Source organism: Hipposideros armiger, unplaced genomic scaffold (assembly GCF_001890085.2).
Source record: "Hipposideros armiger isolate ML-2016 unplaced genomic scaffold, ASM189008v1 scaffold_720, whole genome shotgun sequence".
In the NCBI taxonomy this organism is placed as follows: domain Eukaryota; kingdom Metazoa; phylum Chordata; class Mammalia; order Chiroptera; family Hipposideridae; genus Hipposideros; species Hipposideros armiger.
In genome coordinates this window covers 420,310-427,088 of record NW_017732070.1, presented here as the reverse complement: position 1 = coordinate 427,088, position 6,779 = coordinate 420,310, and positions in this window count along the sequence as shown.

The following is a 6,779-nucleotide window of genomic DNA, read 5'->3' as shown; positions in this document are numbered from 1 at the left end:
AGTGAGTGGCTATCCGGCAAGAAGAATTGATGTTTCTTCTCTTTGTAAAGCAGAACGGAATTGACCAAAAGAACAAGGGAGCAATCAGAAATCCCAGCCATACAACTTACTCGCCATTTGACTTTGCTCAAATCATTTACCATTCTGTACCCCAGTATCATCTTTATCCATTTAACAGATATTTACTGAGCAACTACTATGCAAGATTCTAAGGGCAAACAATACAGACATAAAAGTTACAGACAAGTGAACCCAGTTCCTTCCACTCTAAAAATAAGAGTGTTGGTTCAGAGGTTTGAAATAAGAGTGCTGTCCCCCCAGCAGATTTTAGACTTCTAAAAACCATACCCACTCCTCCCCTCTGTTGGGACCTGCTATGTTGAATCATTGTTACTGAGGTGACTGTGATGTATATCCTCCAAATGTGCTTTGATAGGAAAGGTAGAGAATTGTTTGGTTAGATGTTCCGTGTGATTTGTCCAACAGTTTCAGTATCATCAGTAAACTACACCATAACGTCATTATTCTAAGAAGACATTATTGCCCTAAAACCACAGCCTTCACACACAACTACCAACTCACAAATACATGCCATTAATATAAAAAGATGAAACTAAGAAAACAGATAGAATATTAAAAATCTATCTTTTCTTCCAACAAAACAATTCAAAGTGTTTACCTTTTTGTGAGTGGGTGAGTTTTCCACTCTTCAGAGATACAACGTAAAATCAAAATAAATCACAAAGAAGAGTAATGGTCAACAGTATAGAAGAATGAGATGAATGAGTACAACAATAGAGCAAGCCTATGAAAATGCAGTAAAGGTTTAAGTGGAGAAAAAGATGTTTCGGAACCAGGACTCTATTAGTAACTTTTATGTTAAGAAAAGCCAGAATTGTACTTAATACAGAGACTGTGCAAAAAGTTGTTCACTTAAGTGACATTGATCAAAATAACCCCACTGGTGTGGGGCGCTGGGCATTAGAAACATTCACTCAAGGAGAAAAAAAGTAGTCATCACACAAATAATGTGGGAAAGAGCAACTTAAATTTCAAATATATGCACAAAGTACCATGACACCAAGAGAAAGAGCAGGTATTTTTCAAGTGATTGATGTGATTAAAGTTAGAATAATGGGAGTCCAGCCAGTGAGATGCAAATAAGACAGCAGAAAGATTATGCAGTACCATAGATACTCTGACAAGTGCCTTAGATCTTTTTCTTTGAGAAAAGTAAATTAAGCTACCTGATATGCACCTAGACTCTATTAAAAAAAAAAAAAGGCTTGTCTTAAAGTAGGATGAAAAGTTACTTATCAACGTGTCTAAAGCACCAGCAAACTCTATTAAGTTTTTCAGAGTCCCATGATTGTGGTAATAAAATGGATATATTCTCCTTTCAAAATAATAGCACTTAAGAACCAAAGTATAAATACTTCCATTAAAATGATACAGAGTTAATAAATACCAAAAATTCTTTCTCCACAATGTGAAATAGACCTTCCCACACATTGTTGACAAAAACGTGAATTAGAAAATCTTTTTGGAAATTTATCCAGCAATATGTTTTATGAGTCATAAAAAAATATTCTTAGTCTTTTACTCAATAAAATCAAACTTGGTTATCTGTTCTTAAGAAAGAATCCTAAATATAGGGAAAAAGCCCAATACACATAATAAATTGGAAACTACCTAAAAATGCACTGTTATTCCCTGCCCACTTTACTTCATTGCCCTAAGTCAAACATTACCTCACAAATATTTTATGTTGGTAGAATATTTAAATTTAACATATTTTTTCCACTATATGTATCTACTTGCTATCTTTAAAAAACAAAAATTCAGTCTTTATTAAATGTATTTTTAAGAAGGTTTTTTCTGAGGACATTTGTCCAGCAGTGGAAATAAAAGAAAATCTAAATAACTGTGTTGTCAAATTTTTTATGGAACTATGTCATATTCTTTCACATAATAATCTCACTTAGACACATTTGTATGTATGCACATGATATTCATAAAGTGAAATATGAGTTTTATGGCAGTTAGTGGCTTTCAGTACTGCTAATATGCAATGAATTCAACCTAAGGTATCTTTAGTTAATCAAAAAATGAAGTTGTTACTCCCTCTACAACTACTAAATATAAATCTCATAAAATAGTTATATAAATCTTGTACGTCTAGGTTTTCCCTTCCATAGTCAATTAACTACATTATCTATTAATGTCCTTTAATGAAACTTGCCACAATTTAAAAACAAAATTTAATAGTTTTAAATACAAAAATAGTTTTCATAGACTTTATTTTAAAATGCTAATATATGTTTTACCTTTTCAATAATCAAGTTATTATCCTTGAATATTATGAACTACTTTCACCTATGCCTTCAGAAATTTAAAAACAAACAAACAACCAATGATTTTCAACATTGCTACAAATAGACTTAACTGGAAGTTTTAATAAAAATAAAAATAAAAAGTCCTGGTTGCAGAGGGACCCAAGCCTTAGCATTTCTGAAATCACCTCAGGTGATTCTAATGCATAGCCAGGTAGGAGATTGCTGCCATATTGTGACCACAGACATCAAGATGAAGATTAGATGTGAGATAATTCAGGAAGAACCACAGTACCAGTAAAAGATACTTCTTAAACCAGGCTCAGAAGCAAGCGCTAGCTAGTGCTCCAACTTCTGCCACACGTGCACTCTCAGGCTATTTTGCAGGCCTGGACACGTGCATACAGATGAGGGATGTTTCCTACCACGGGTGTCACGCGGCTGTCTCCAGGTGTATGTCAATGAAGCAGAGACCTCAGCTGATGGAGGTTCAGAGATGGTGTGTTAGGCCCTTGAGCAGTTTGTCCCGCCTGTTGTGTCATATGTCCTGGATTTTGCCACAGGAGGAATGATTTGTTCTGGAGAAGCATTTTCTTAACTTGCTTACACAGAGATATCCTACCTGGAAAACACACACACACACACACACACACACACACACACACACATACACCAGCCTACTTGGTGGAATTTATTCCTTTATTTTTCTGACCAGAGAGCACATATTATAAATTGCTAATCATACACATATTTATCAGGGTATCCCGGGCTCCTTTTTAACATACTTTTCCCCACTATGGCCCCTTAACTGCTTTCTTCAAGTAATCAGGGTTTTCATGCTCTCAGTACATCCCTTTCCTCTCAACCTGTTCTTAAGAGGTGACTTAACTGGTCACATTAACACTAGTATGACTTGAGTTTGCTGTGTTGCCTCTTTAATCTTTAGCTCTAATTGTAGAACTAGGGGTTTTGTCCTCCTTTTGAAAGGATGCTATGCAAGTAGGGGATATTTTTTTGGGATGTATAGTCTTTTCTGGCACAATTGAATCAACACTCAATAGAGAGCTGTTAACTCCTACACCCGTGATAAGTCTAATAGTAAGCTAACTGTTCATTAAATCCATGATAGTGGGTAAAAAGATAAAGAAAGGAAAAAAATTAACCTTCAATCTGGTCCAGTTGCTTCCATCTTAATAACTGAAGAAGACATTGTGGATGTTCTAGTCTCATTGCTCCATTCCACTGCTCCCAGATCCATCTTTCCTGAGTTGTCCAGTTAAAAGCACTTTACACAATGTAGGACATTAAACTACACAAAGAAAGGACCAGGAGACTACCAAACTTTATTTTCAAATATCCCCCTCCTACAAATAGTATGCTAAGGAAACCCATTTTAATTAGAAAAACACATGGGAAAACTCATAATAAACACTAAGTAACTCCCTAGGTTTTCAGGGAGATTTTCTCCAGATGTAGAGCCTCAATGTCAATAAATCAAGCCAAAGAAAATTTCTGATGCATTGCTACTGATTTCTCACCCAAAAAGAGGCATTTTAAAAGGGAAATACGACTCACTTTTACTAGACCAGCAACTTGGACCAAATGTAATCATATTTACCTGTTTGTTTTCCTTTAAATATTAGTTTATTTTGGTTAAGTAAAGCTTTTTCCTTCAGGCCATGTCAGCCTTACTTTTTCTTTTTTACTTAATAAATAATGCCTAGTTCTATTTTCATGTCCTGATATATAGTAGTTGTATATCATGTACACATTCATATGTTATCCAGAAGCAATTGCATTTCTAAGTGCTTTTGTGAGTCACTGAGGATGCCATGGTTGATGTATGCCTCCATGATTAACTTTTGACTTACAAAATCGCTATCACAAAGGAGAATATTTTTAAACTCTTATATGTACTTTGATTAATACATATTTCAAAAGGAAACTTCAAATTGAATTAATCTGCCAAGACAGAATAAATTCTCATCCATATATATATATAATATTCACAGACACCTTTTCTAATTTCTTCCCATCAATTAATATTTATAAGCATAATAATTTGAAAGTCAATCTGAGACAGGGATACAATTTCTAGATAAGACAACACAGATGGTGGCATGCATTCTTGCAGACTATTTTTATATTGACTCTCTTACAGGCAATCTGTTTTAACAGCTTTCCAATAGATCCACAGTATGAAGAACTCCAAAAAAGAAAATTCCAAGATTCTAAACACACTTGGCTGTAAACAGATTTAGTGGGCATAGTGTCTCCCCTGCCAAGCCTCTAGGATGTAAAGAACTAGGAATATAGCCCAGCATGTTCTTTCCCCATCTTATTTAAGACCCTTGTTACAGTATTTCTATATGCTGATGTAGTCACTAACAAGCTAACTCTGAGGAAGGTAAATACAAGAGCTTTGGACTATAAGGATAATGGAAATTTGCTACAGAGTGTGATGAAAATGTATTAGGCATAAAAGCTATGTGATCAAGGGATGAATTAACAAACAGGATGATACCACACAAGCAATATCATAGGGTCAGGGTTCAGGAACAATCTGGCTGCAGATTGTTATTTGAAAACGATCACAAGTAGACCAGACACGGAGCCTATTTGTTATACACATACAGTAAATGAATATGTAATCACTGGGGTAACATTAAGAGAACAGCCAGCTTCATGTCTAACCATTAATGATTGGTAATAAAAGTGACAGTGTTTGTTCAGGGAAGAGAAAAAGCTGTTTCCTACTGAGGAAACACAACACAATTTAGTCAAAAGCCATTCATCTATGCAGGGATGGTGCCAACCTCGCCTAATTCAAAATAAATGAGTCTGGGGCCAAGCTGTGCTTTTTGTGGTTAAAGATGGTCTATTTCAACATGTCGAGACTCTGAATTTTGAACTGAGGTAACACAAAAGCAAAGAAAACAAGTTATGTACAAATATGAAAACATTAGTAGAGATTCTAGGTTATAATCATTAACTAGAAATAATGCCAGCCTCAGGATCACACGCTACCTGTTTTAATATCACTATTTTCTAGACAAGAAGATTGAGCTCTGTTAAACAACAAAATAATTAAAGAAGTTATTAAGAAGCCATTTTACCATTTAAATAAGTAACTCAATTAGTAGGCAGGCTGAGCTCACAGCAATCATGAGATTCACAGGAAAATAAGTTTTATTGGTTTAAGCTACATATTAACTCTTATAGATCCTTAAATTTCAAAAAATACCTGTTAAAAAAAATGTATGTTGGAACATAAGAGTATAAGATAGCATTAAAAAAAAGTCAAAATTTTAAAAAGGTTTAGAAGGGACCCTGTCCACATAAACTAGTATTTCATTTCAGTTATATAACCTAATCTAATCGTGATCATATTTGGAGGAAATTTAATTTTAGGTCGAGAAAATTACCATAAGTGGCCTAAAATCTCTCCAATCAATGACAAAATCACCAAACAGCATGTATCATTAAAGACATATACACATGTTCACATAACATAGCATTATCCTTCTGCTAAAGTTACTAACAAGAGTTCAAATAAAGTCAGCCCCCAAAGTTTGACACGGTAAATAACCACAATTGCCTTTACTTTTTTCTGACTATGAAAAGGTGAGTCACCACACAATAGGGAAATTTTTTTTGGTGTGAAATAAACAATTTTTTTAATTAGTTTCAGCTGTACAACATAGTGCAATAGTTACACTTTTTACCCCTCAAAATGACAACCCTCCTCCACCCCACTTTCCCCCATATCATTCATATCTATTAAAATTCCCTTGACTCCACTCCCACACTATACTCCACATCCCGTGACCATATATATATATATATATATATATATATATATATATATATATGTATACTTATAGTTCACATACCATATTATACAACGTAAGCTTCAGGTGTACAGTGCAGTCATCAAGCCTCTACTCCATCCATGAAGCAGTCTCCCTAACAAGATATGTCACCACCTGACACCCTACAAAATATTTACAACATTATTAATTATATTCCTCAAACTGTCTTTCATATCCCTGTGGCAATATTGTAGTTACCTATTTATGCTGTCTAATCCCTTCCCTTTCTCCCTCATCCCCACTCCTCTCCCAACTAGCAACCATCTATATATCTCTGAGACTGTTTCTGTTTACTTTGCTCATTAATTCAGTTTTTTAGATTCCACATATAAGTGAGATCATATGGTGTTTGTCTTTCTCCGACTGACTTATTTCACTTAACATAATAGTCTCTAAGTCCATCCATATTGTTGCAAATGGTATGATTTCATTCTTCTTTATAGCGGAGTAATACTCCATTGTATAAATGCACCAGTTTCTTAATCCAGTCGTCTACGAATGGGCGTTTCCGTTGTTTCCAAGTCTAGGTTATTGTAATAGTGCTGCAATAAACATAGGGGTGCATATATTTTTT